This window comes from Peromyscus leucopus, chromosome 7, assembly GCF_004664715.2.
Source record: "Peromyscus leucopus breed LL Stock chromosome 7, UCI_PerLeu_2.1, whole genome shotgun sequence".
In the NCBI taxonomy this organism is placed as follows: Eukaryota; Metazoa; Chordata; class Mammalia; order Rodentia; family Cricetidae; genus Peromyscus; species Peromyscus leucopus.
In genome coordinates, this window is record NC_051069.1 from 82,705,938 (window position 1) to 82,718,917 (window position 12,980).

The window sequence follows — 12,980 nt, forward strand, 5'->3', positions numbered from 1 at the left end:
TCTCATGACAGCTCAGCTCCAGCCCTGTGTTCTCTGGGCCCTCCCTTCCTCCTCTCTAATGGTTGGCAGATGGATTAACACCATCCATCTCTGAGAGCACTGTTTTCACAAGCTTTCCCATAGCACTAGGGACAGTCATCAGCTTATTCTCTTCTCTATCATCCTCAGCAAACTCCATACTCATCCCAGTAGGACCCACTACAACTTTTAAAATGGAGAGAGGGGGAAGCAGAGAGGGAGAGAAGGGGGAGAGAACTAGGAGGAAAGGAGGAAAAGAATGAGAAATTTTAGGATGATGTACTAAGTAACAAAATGTTTCATACACCTACACATAGCCTGCAGGTACTTCTTATTATAGGAACACATAAAAATAATATTTAAAAGTAATAATTTGACCAATCAAGCATGAGATTGTAGGCATGGTGGTGTATACTCCCAGACCTCATATTCATAAGGCAGATGGATCTTATGAATATGAATCCAGCCTTGTCTATATAGTGAGTTCCAAGCTAGCCAAGGCTACACAGTGGGATCCTATCTCGAAAAGAAAACTAAAAAAGTGAGATTAAACTAATTAGGAAATTCCTGCAGGAAAAGGAGAAAGTAAAGTGTAAGTATCTGGGTGCAAACTATAATCCTAGTATTTGTGGGGCTGAAGAGTTCAAGGCCAGCCTGGGCTACTTAGGGAGTTCCAGGATAGACTTTGCAGCACAGTGATATTGTCTCAAAATAAATAAATAGATACTATGTAACACAAACACAAGGATGTGCTTCCAAAGAAATCTCAAAAGGCATAGTTGGTAGTTGACTACTTCAAAAGATATTCCTGCCATTTTAAACTGCTCTTTTGAGGTTGTACATGAGAGAAACTTTTTTTAAAAAAGTTATAATGATAGCACTTGTGGGGAGATCCTTACATGCAATGAGAATAACTTCTTTATTTTATAAGTTTATGTTTTTCCTACAATGAACTCAGAAGTTTTGAGGGGTTTTGTCTTGTTCTGTTTTTTTCTAAGGTTTATTCTTGGAGGCAACCACAAACTTACAGAAACCTTGGAAAGTCAGTTACAACATTCCTTTCCTGAGCCATTTGAGAAGCTACTGGCATCATGTCCTGTCACTGACAGATCATGATTATGTACAAATTGACAAGAACACACTTTTCTATAACTACACTGTAAGCATCAGCACCAGAAAGGGAACACTAATCTGAACTTATCTACCCTCTAGAGACCACCCAGGCTTTTGCAGCCGTCATAGTAATACCCTTATTCACTTGTCAGGGACCTAGGATCCTTATGATGCAAGTCTCTTTTTCTCAACTTTAAGAATTTTAACACTTTGACCATTATAGGTCAGCTATTTTAGGGAATGCCCTTCAGTTTGCATTTACATGACTTAACAATTAGGACAGCATTTTAGTTTGTCCCACTGATCATATTCATGTTGATCTTATGATTAATATATAGGGTCTTCCCTATAAATTTTCTAAAAATTCCCTGGTAGCTATTTTTATGAAATAGAAGCTTGAAGTATTTAAATATTCTGTGTTGTAGTTTATTAATTTATATAATTATATCATCATGCATGCATGGCTTCCTATTTCATCAGTGGGTTATCTATTAAAATTATTATTTTGATGTATACATTTAACTTGATTTGGGTAAGGGTTTGGATAGAATCACCCTAAGATTTGAATTCTCTTTACAAATTTAAGATGACCATGCTTATTAGACATGGTCTAATTTTTAGAGCCTGTTTAGGCTCTAAATTCAACATTTCTCACTTTTTATAAACACTGTATTTATGTGTACAACTTTCTATCAGCCTGCAGCATTTGTTTGCTCCAGTAGCACTTAATCCAGTCTACAGAGTTTATTCTAACTTTCTTTCTTGCTAGTCTTCTTTAAAAGACTATTTATTCTATTAATTTTTTAAATTTTATTTATTTATTTCACATTCCTGCCACAGTTTTACTCCCTCCTCTCCTTCCAGTTCCTCCCCAAGCCTCCTACTCCGTTCCCACCCCCTAATCCACTCCTCCTCCATTTCTGCTTAGGAAAGGTCAGGTCTCTCATGAGTATCAACAACACATGACAGATCAAGTTGCAGTGAGACTAAGTACCTGCCCCCCCCACATTTTAAGGCTGGACAAGGTGACCCAGTATGAGAAGTAGGGTACCAAAGCCAGTAAAAGAGCCAGAGAGAGCCCTGCTCCCACTGTTAGGAGTACCACAAGGACCAAGTTACAGCCACATATATGTTACAGGTGTGTAACTGTCTTGCGATCCTTGCAGGCCCTGTCTAACAGTAAGGAACTGACTCCCATTTCTTCATCATGTTTATTTACATCATCAGCTCCTCTGGCTCTAGCCGGTATCCAATCTGAGCCATCACCCACTTCACATCCAAGGACCCAAGAGTTAGCTGAGAGTCCGCCTCATTGCTGCTTCACTATTTTCACTTATCCATCCATCAAGACCCACAAGGACAACCTCCTCATCCCATTCAGGCTCCGGCATCCTACACAAGGCCACCTGTCTCTGAGTAATTCCCTTCTCCCTGACCCTGTACAGGTTTCTGGCTTAGCTTGACTGCCCTCTCAACCTGGGGGATTTTTGACTGCTAGCCCACACTGTCTGCCTGTGCTTCTCAAAGCACTTAGAAGGGGAAGGGAACAGGAAGAAAGAAATTGCATCCTATGAAGTCTGCATGACATTGAGTACCAATAGGCATGATTAAAAACCCAGTAACATTTCTTACAAGTATCAGTATTTATTTGTTCAGATCAAGCAAACCATGGGGCCTTTATTGAACACCTGCTATGTGTTCAGCTAAGGGGATTTGAGAAAACTATGAGAAGGTTCCTGACATGTAGTTGCTTGGAAGATACGAAATTAAGAAGGAAATAAAATAGTAAAAGGCAGTTTTATTTCCCGTAACAATAGAAATACAAAAAGGAAAATATATAACTATTAGGTTCTCAGATGGGCATAATACCCAGTTTGCTTTGAGGCAAACTTTTTATGCCTGGTGTCTATGCCTTCCCTTCCAGCTCTATTGAAGCTCACTTGGTACCAAGCCTTTCATTAATGACTCAGAGTACATGGCGGTAAGCTTCACTTTGTATAATTGTTAGAGCATGTACCACCATTATTACATTGATATGCCTGTCATAAGAACCAAAGTGTAATAAAGTCATAGCATATAAATTTTTAAAATCATTTAAAAAGCATAGAATAGAAGAAAGTAACATATTGTAGAGTAAAACCTGAAAAGTGCTTCCCATAGGATGGCCTAACAATTCATATTAAACATGGCTCATAAAGGTTTACATTTCCTAAGTAGAAAGTAACTAAGGAGGTAGCTCAGTGGTAGAAAGCACATGTCCAGCATGTTTGGACCCTTTTGTAATCCCCAATATGAGAGAGAGAGAGAGAGAGAGAGAGAGAGAGAGAGAGAGAGAGAGAGAGAGAGAGAGAGAGAAAGTGGAAGAGGTTTACCTCTGTTCTGATTGGGAGTCCAGATGTTACTACATCAGAGACTAGAATTCTGCAGTATCTTGCATGAATATTGAAAAGGCTGAACAAGTGTCCCTACCCCAACCCTCTGCCAGCTTCCCCACCCTGTGGGAAGAGCAAAAGGAAGGAGCCAGTCTAGTAAAAGAAGGCGGGAGTCCGTCCTGCCCAGGACTCATACTAAAAAGACGGGCTGGAGAGATGGCTCAGCCATTAAAGGCTAGTCTCACAACCAAAAAAGAATTTCCTGTCGTTTTTTTCTACTTCTACAGCTGTCCTCATGCTTGATAACTGAAAGATGGTTGGTTTCTTCTGTGTCTTCTACTAGATAGATTAAACAAAGATGGTGCTAGTGTCAGAGCTGGAGGACAAATACTGCCTCAAGTCCACCACAACCAGTGGCAACTATTAATAGAACCACTAATTATTATCCCCAGACACTACTGTTGTCATGATGAAAATGATTACAAGGGCGATGACTTGTGTTTTTTTTTCCTGCTACATAGATGTCTGAACTCTGTTACCTTTATAAGACTGACTGAGCCTCATTTCTTCCAGGTACTTATGATCAAGCATAACCTTATGGAAGTGTGAAGTATCTCCTTCAAAAGCAGAACAGGAAATAGGAGCTGAATGTTGAATGTTCCCATTATGTTCCAGCTTCTACATGGTCTCCCCTTACCAAAACTTTGTGGCTATTGTCTTCAGACTGACCATTTGCCTTTTAAAACCCTGTCCAGCACTGAATTGCTAGAAGCCACCCGCTTTACCAGTGTTAGTTCCATCAGGGTATATACACTGACACAAGGTGGACTAATTTGATCCTCTCTCCAGTGAGGCCAGAGCTAATGAAAGACCCCAGAGATGACTCTGGATGTCTGAGAACATCTAAATGGAACGACTGTGTTATGCTTCCCATTGAAATAAATGGCACCTGCAAGAAAAGGTAGTAGGCAGAGAGATGATAACTTGACATACTCAAGCAAGAGAGAAAAGAAGGCACCTCTGAGTCTGACCTTCTATTCTGGGTCCACTATCTCCACTTCATCCTGCCTTTTAATTAAACTCATTAGGACTAAACAGAGGTAAGGAAATCTGGTTTCTATAAACAATCAGCTGTCATGGCTTTACTCAGTAACCTGCTCCTTTACTGGTACAATATTTACATGGAAACAAAGGGGAAATGCACCCCATTAGAGGTGACCACTCACATATTATTAAGCTCCCAAAAGTCATAGACTTTTGCTAAGTGATAGATTCCTTTCCACCAAAATGCAATACTATCAGCCCTAGACCAAGCAGCCACCTAGAAGGAACCGGACTTTATACCAGCTGCTCAGAGCAGCTCTAATGAAACTACTTAGTGGAGATCTCAATATTTGTTTCTGTACAGGTCCTATAAAAATGGAACTGATCCTATTAGTGTTTATGTGGTATGCTAATGAATTTATCTGTTCCCCCAATGCATTGCTTTAATAACCTCTAGTTTAATTATATCAGAGGCACAGGACACAAAGGTTTTCAATGTGCCCTTACAATAAATGCATGGGATTGCTTCAAATAAGCTAATAGTGGGCTGGAGTGATGACATAGTTGTTAAAGGCTAGGCTCACACCGGGAAGAAAATAAGGTCATCATCCTGACTTCATTTTCTCTTCGTTCACTTTATTGTTTTGTTTTTATTGATTCATTTCTATGTTAATGCTTTTTTATTTTTACATTTATAATATGTATGCAATTTATAATGGGAATACTCAAATTCCTCTTGAATAAATCCTAAAAGCCTAGTAACAAAGTTAATCATTAAAGAGAAAATTTGTTTTCAGGCTCAGCTCCTTCAGATGTTTCAGCCAGAAATGCCAAGTCACATAGGAGATGCCTCATTCAGACACAAGGCTGTCAGACTCCTCACTGTAAGGGGACCATGCCTGGTGCTCCATGAAGGACCTCAAGAGCTCCAGGTACTGAGGCCTCTCTAAGCATCTTTAATTCATGCTTTCAGTTACTGAACACTTACCACATTCAAACAGGAGAATAGAAGAAGCGTCACTCAAGGAATTCAGTCATTGGAAGAGACAGTCAACTGGCTAGAATACAAGAAAAAAAGAAAGGAAACACTAGGGTCATAAGAGCTCTATGCATTAAGAGATAAGACAGGTAGTTGTCTATTGGATGGGGCAAATGTAAGTATGACATCTGAATTGATCCTTGAAGGATAGGATTGTTGAAACGACCCAAGATATCGTAAGACATCCCAGGCCAAAGGGAACACCAGAGAAAATGGGTGCGTGCTTCTCCCCAAAAAGCTCTATCTCCCAAATATCTACCTTAGTCTCCCCAAACAGCACCACCAGCTAGAGACCAAGTGTTCAAATACATGAGCCTAAGGGGATATTTTTCATTCAAGCCACCATAGCTTCTGTCTGTTCAAATGTTTGATCAAATAAAAAATTAATCTAAACAGAAGATATAAAACAGGGATTTATGAGAACTGAAATAGAGAAACTGTAGTGTGAACTTACATGCTGAAACTTGTTGTTCCTGTTGGGAACTAGCATAGATTCAAAGGACATTGAAGAGTTACACACTCCACCAGCTGAGCTGGCCAGCAGAGACCTATTTATTTTTAAACAGTTTGTTGTATCCCTTTAAGTCTGTGCTGGAGCTCAGATGTCTCCAAGGGAGCTTATTATTTTAGTGTGTAGAAGAATGCCTATACTGGCATCCCAGTCAACCTTTTCAAGTCACAGACTCCAGGGGAGCATACATAGTCACACACAGAGTCCTTTTGATAAAGCAGAACCTATGTAACTCCAATTGCTGTAAGTTTGGTGTTGATGACATGGTAAGATAGGGCCAGGCATATAGTACTGTGAGCCATAAGAAAGTTAACTCTGGGACTCGGTAACAAGGGAAATTGATCCCATGTACTGCCAAGACCATCCCAAAGGCTGTACAAACTGAGCTGAGGAGATGGTGCAATGGGTAGAACACTTGCCAAGCAAGTGTGAGGACCTGAGTTGAGATCCCCAGAACTCGGGTCAAGCTTAACACAGTAGCATGTGTCTGTGATAACAGCACTCCTATGATAAAATGGGAAGTGGAGACAGGAGAATGCTTGCAGACTCACTGGCCAATTAGCCTGATATACATACACAGCAATGAACAATGAGATGCACTGTCTCCAAGCAAGGTAGGTGAGGACAACACCTAAGGTTTTCCTGAACTGCAAAATGCATCATATTCCCTCTCTCTCTCTCTCTCTCTCTCTCTCTCTCTCTCTCTCTCTCTCTCTCTCTCTCTCACACACACACACACACACACACACACACAGTGGGGGGGATATTATACAACTCCATCTAACCATCAAAGAAAGTAGTAGTCAAGAGAAATCACCACTTTGATGGATGCCCTCCCTCCCTTATATGAAGAAAGATCAGGATTGGTGAACTAGGGCTATAGAGCTGCATGCTGGCCCCCACCCACTTCCATACCGTGGAGTGAGTTGTTTGCCTCTACTTTCGTTCATTTTTAGTATTCTTTTTATTTTTTGGAGATTATAATAAATTACATTTTCTACTTCCCCTTCTCTGCAAGACCTCCATGTACCCTTATTCACTTTCAATGAATCTATACTTTCACTGCTGCCCCTCTCTTTCTTGCTCAACTATCTGTCAAGACACAAAGAACCTACACTTCCCATCACCACCCCCAACCCCCACCACCCATATCCCCTCAGTAACACTGATATATTGTTTTCATTCCCAATAACTAAACAAAATTAATGGACTTGCATTTGATAAACTAAAATTATCTATCTGTCTATGGTTTAAAAAATATTAAAATATTTTTATCATGTATGAAACCAACTGACATGACTTAACATGAAACAAATTAACACAAAAACACTTGATAGCTTTTGCCCAGGAGCTAGTTCTCTCCTTATCCAGGAGGATTTATATTTAGCAAACTACATTTCTTCTTTCCAGTGTGTGTGACAATATGCTACAAGGAGAAACAACTAAAACTGTCAAAAACCAAGCTCCTGATGGCACATTCATGTGACAGAGCAAATCCCGGTTGACATACTGTAACAACAAAAGCAGAGCTGTCAAGGGGCCTCAGAACAGCCACTCTGACACCTAAAAGGACAGGCTCTTGCCACAGTGTAGGCAGATGTTGTGTGGGAGAAAGCCCCTGAAATGCTCGAGAACATTCTGTGATGATGTTCTTACATTGATGTTTTCCAGGTGCACTTACAGGACACCTCTAATTGTGTAAAGAGGTGGGGGGACAGAGGGAGTTGAGGAGAGCAGAAATGCACACTAAGCCACCAGAAGGAGCAGAGATTGAGTTCCACACAAAAGCAATTGCTTGCCAGTCATCAGCACACCTCAGTCTGCAGGGGAAACTAGTTCACAGGCAAGTGAGCTCTTTGTGCAGGAGTTCTGTTTTGAGCCCTTATCATTTATTTTTCTTTGGAAACCATGGTGAAACAACACTTCCAGTCTTATCGGCTGGGACTCAGTGCCATTCTCCCTCTTTTCAGCATTGTCAAATTGAGCAGTTGCCTTTGATCTTTTCTCTTAAGGCTAAAAAGAAAAAAAAAACTAAGAAGGAAATTTGAGGAAGATTGATTAGTAAAGTGTTTGAAAGTAGATATAAAGAATTCTGCCCTTCTGAAGAAGTGATGTTGTAATACACTTATGGCATGTACTCAGCAAGAGAGGAATTCCTGTCCAGCCATGCAAAGGTTGGAAAAGGATGAAAACAACCTCACAACAAAGTCCTGCCAGACCTACTGCTCTTCTGCCAGCTGGTCCACTCTTTGCTCCCTCTAGGAAGCAAAGGACTGGAGGCAGTAACTTCCTAGAAGCCTGTCTGCGACCTGTCTGAAAGACCTGGGAATAAAGTGGTCTGCTACTGTGAAATCTGCTGTGACTGTCACTAAGCTACCCGGGATCCCCCACCTTTACCTAGAAACTCTTCCTTTATAAATAAAAAGAACAACTACAGTCTATTGTTTATAGGCCTGGAGACTCCCTTTCTTTACCATTGGAGGCACCAGATACACAATAGAACCTCTCATTTCCAGGTTCCTCCAAAGATAAGTGTATGGTTGACTAGTGAAAAGCATGAAGGACATAGTCACTTTAGCAATATATGATATTTAGACTTCCAGCTCTGCAGTTACTGAAAAAAAGCCATTTACCTGTGTGAAACCATGAGGTCTCTAACTGACAAGAAAAGATATTTCCTTTCTATACATGAAGACCAAAAGAATTATAAACATGCCTTTGAAGCTGTTGATGTAACATTGTACATAAAATGATATTGATTCCATAAGTTAAGTTATATTTGTTCTAAGCATCACCATTCGATGCAAATAAAAAGATGAACACACATTAAAGACATTGAAGGGAACACAAATGATAAGACTTTGTGGTTACAGCCTAGCTATTTATGAATCGAACAAGATGTTTCTCTGTGCTTCAGTATATTTGGCCATAAAATAAGTAGAACTGGGCCTCAGTGTATCCATATCCCATTGTGTAGATGTCTCATTTGATTATTCTGAATGAGTTTAAATGACAATATCTATGACTAATGCAGTACCACATTTGGCATATAGTAAACCCTTAGTCATTACTAGCCATTAACAAAAGCTAGGACAAGGCAGTGGGTAAGAGTATTTGAACAAAAGTAAATGACCCTGTATGTTACAATAGGCCTTGACAGGGATTATTTAGTTATGGTCTGAGAAATAATAAACAATTTCTACAATTAATAATATACAATTTTCCTGAATTTGTCTGTTGTAGGAGGACAAACAAGGAAGGAGGAGAAGGAGAACAGGGTGGGGCATAGGAGTGGAGAGTAGGAGAAAAGATATATCAAACTGCAGACAGGATTGTGTGTAGTCTTTTGTAACCTGCTTTGATCATTAAATATTCAGTGAATGTTTTCCTACAAAACATAATAATCTCCAATATTTTCCGTCAGAATTCATATTACAATATATTTAACGATTTTTTTTAGTTTTCTATTAATAGACGTAGTAAAAAGAAAGTGTATCAGTATTGAAAACAAAGAAACAAAAATTAGCAGTTGCCTTTCTACAGTTGTAGAAGAGACAGCTCTTTTTTGAGGAGAATGCCTGGAAATTCTCTTTAGATATGAAAGTAATTCAAAGTGAAACTAGATGAAAAGAGGAAGGTGAGCTCCTCTATCTAGTAAGGTAAATAGAACTGATTTCCCCCAGGCTGCCCTGCATGTAATGGGGACATGGGAGTGGGGAGGGAAAATGGGAGGTTCATGGTAACCTTGGCATGTGTGTGCTGGGGCTCTATCAAGAATTTGTCAGTGAAAAGCCCCCCAGAGAGGGGAATGCTAATTACTTCTGCCATGCTGAAATTCGAAATCAATCATAGAGCCTTGTCTACCAGTCTCATACCAACTTCCTAATTTTCATTCTTACATGTCACTGTCTTCAAAGGATATATTAAAATCAATGATAACTAAGAAGCTATCAGAGAAGCTGGGCGTTGGTGGCACACGCCTTTAATCCCAGCACTCGGGAGGCAGAGCCAGGTGGATCTCTGTGAGTTCGAGGCTAGTCTGGGCTACCAAGTGAGCTCCAGGAAAGGCGCAAAGCTACACAGAGAAACCCTGTCTCAAAAAACCAAAAAAACCAAAAAAAAAAAAAAAAAAGAAGCTATCAGAGAATAGATATCTAGTGTGAAGTAAGACATGTCACCAAGAATGAACAACAGAGAGTAGAGCCAAAGATGATCATGTCTATGTAGAGAAGACAGAAGAAGGAAAGAGCAAGATTGGGACCACAGAGATAGCTCAGTGGTTAATTGTGTGGCCTGCTCATCCAGAGGACCTGAGTTGGATTCTTAGCATCCACGCTGGACAGTTGCCAACCACCTGTAACTCCAGTCGCAGGGGGAATCCAACTCCCCTTGCTTGCTTCAACATCACTGGCCTCTGCCACCTGTGCCACATATACATGATTAGAAACAAAATAATAAAATATTTAAAGAGGACGCAAAGGTCATACTCCTCTTCTATTACCAGTGTTACCAAACTAGTCTGCCTCATTGGTCATATATGAAATGCTGACAAGCAGCAACCACTTCACACAGTTGCAGTGGTGACTGTACAAGTGAACTGATGTAAAAGTTAAGAGTGTGGGGCAGCTGCCAGTGCTGTGCTCAGCAAACATTTACTACTTAGGTCCTAAATCTGTGACTGATGCTGTCCCTTAAAAGGATATGGAAATATTTCAAATCTGAGCACAATTGGTACATATTGTTCTGCAAACACAGGCCAAGTGGAAGAGTGGGGTATTAAAGTTAGCATGTTAATACCAGAATAACTGTGCATTTCCTTAACAAGTGACATTGCCTTTCCAACAATGTGTCCCTGGAACAATATCCATGCAAGAGAAACATTGTAGAATGGAGGAAACAGAGGATGTTGCCAAGGCCCTTTCCTGTATAGACCCCTCTCCATTATACACATGACTTTCACAGCCTGATCAAAAATTACTCAAAGGGAGCCCCTGAAATGTCTAGATCTACATGTCATTTTAATTGTTTTGTAAGATGCTGTTTTATTATTAAGTATTGAAGACCAGGTTAAATTACTTGCAGTCTACTCAATGTAACAAACTGAAAAGGTGAAATACCACTTTAAGAAGAATTTACGCAAAGGTTAACAGATGCTTCAAAGTTTCTCCTGTCCTGGAAACTTGATACTCTAGAAAAACTCATTCCCTAAAAGTTTCATCAAATTTAATTGTAGTTATTATTTTCTGTTCTTTATTGGCTCTTCAGTCTATTAAACAGAAAAATAACTGTGAATGTTTTCCCAGCTGTTTATTCTTTCACCAGCTTTGAATCTCTGTCTACCCATTCACCATGGTGTCTACTGCCATTGACTGTGTAGTGCTATGGGCTAGGCACTGTGTACAAAAATGGGTTTTTATCGGTTTTTAACTGAACATGAAAATTCCTGTGCTGATAGCAGCTGTGCTCCAGGTTACCACAGAAAGTTTGAGAATGTTCACAGTTTTATAGTATATATCCTGAGGAATGTACAAACCAAATCTAGGATTCTGAGACAACACAGGACCCTGATCTTGTCAGACACCCTAAGACTGGGACATAATGGTGACGATTTCAGGGAAGGGTAAGTAATCAAAGTGTGTGTGTGTGTTGTATGTTTTGTGTGTGTGTTGCATGTTTTGTGTGTGTGTGTGTGTGTGTGTGTGTGTGTGTGTGTGTGTGTGGTATGTGATGTGTGGTGTGTGTCTGTGTGTGTGATATATGTGTGTGTGGTGGGTGTATATGTGTGGGGGGTGTATGTGTGTGATGTGTAATGTGTGTCTGTATGTGGTGTCTGTGTATGTATGTGTGGTGTGGTGTCTGTGTGGTGTGGTGTCTGTGTGGTATATGTGTGCGTGTGCTGTGTGTGTATGTGTAGGGGGTGGTATTGTGTTCCTCAATATATTGTGAACACTAATAAACTTATCTGGGGTCAGAGAACAGAACAGCCACTAGATATAGAGGCCAGAATTGGTGGCACACACACCTTTAATCCTAGCATTCCAAAGGCAGAGATCCGTCTGGATCTCTGTGAGTTCAAAGCCACACTGGAAACAGCCAGGCATGATGACACATGCCTTTAATCCCAGGAAGTCATGGCAGAAAGCAGAAAGATATATAAGGCGTGAGGACCAGAAACTAGAGCCAGTTAAGCTTTTAGGCTTTTGAGCAGCAGTTCAGCTGAGATCCATTTGGATGAGGACTCAGAGGCTTCCAGTTTGAAGAAACAGAATCAGCTGAGGAACTGGCAAGGTGAGGTTGGCTGTGGCTTGTTCTGCTTCTCTGATCTTCTAGCACTCACCCCAATACGTGGCTCCGGGTTAGTTTTATTAATAAGACCTTTTAAGATTCGTGCTACAGGGGTGTATGTGTGTGATATGTAATGTGTGCCTGTATGTGGTGTCTGTGTGTGGTGTGGTTTGTATATGGTGGAAAAAGCAAATGGAATTGAATAAAGAATTATTGGCAATTGTAGTGGGTAGCCATTCCAGCTTTGATCTGGAAGTTCCAACCCCCATTGAGGCTTCAACAACTGTCACGCCTACAAGGCGGGGCCAAGGGAGGCACCTGGATGGGCCAGCATGCTCTCTGTTCCTGGGCCTTAGATGGTGGAGGTTGACCGAGCAGAGCTCCAGAGAACACCGCTGGACTATAATACACCTTCCCTAGACCCCGAGACCTACCTATCCCTTCATTTGTAAGTTACCCACTAAATAAATCTTCCTTTTAACGACGTGGAGTGGCCTTAATAATTTCACCAACAGGCAATTATGAAGATTGCTGATAATAGAGAGAACTGATTAATCATGCAGAGAAGGGTTGATTCTAGGTTTCTGCTGTAATCTGG

At 40.5% G+C, this 12,980-nt stretch overlaps 1 long non-coding RNA gene across 5 annotated transcripts in view; it reads right to left on the reverse strand.

Moving 5' to 3' along the window:
- Positions 1-6,090, reverse strand: part of LOC114690959 — a 44,000-nt gene extending 37,910 nt beyond the window's left edge. For 2 of the 5 annotated variants that reach the window (XR_005092023.1, XR_005092025.1), the window contains exon 1: positions 5,536-6,084. This is a non-coding gene — a long non-coding RNA (uncharacterized LOC114690959). Of the gene's footprint in view, positions 1-5,535 lie in introns of all 5 variants that reach the window. The other 3 variants (XR_005092022.1, XR_005092026.1, XR_005092024.1) reach the window with 3 other exon arrangements.
- Between the last annotated feature and the right edge of the window lie 6,890 nt (positions 6,091-12,980).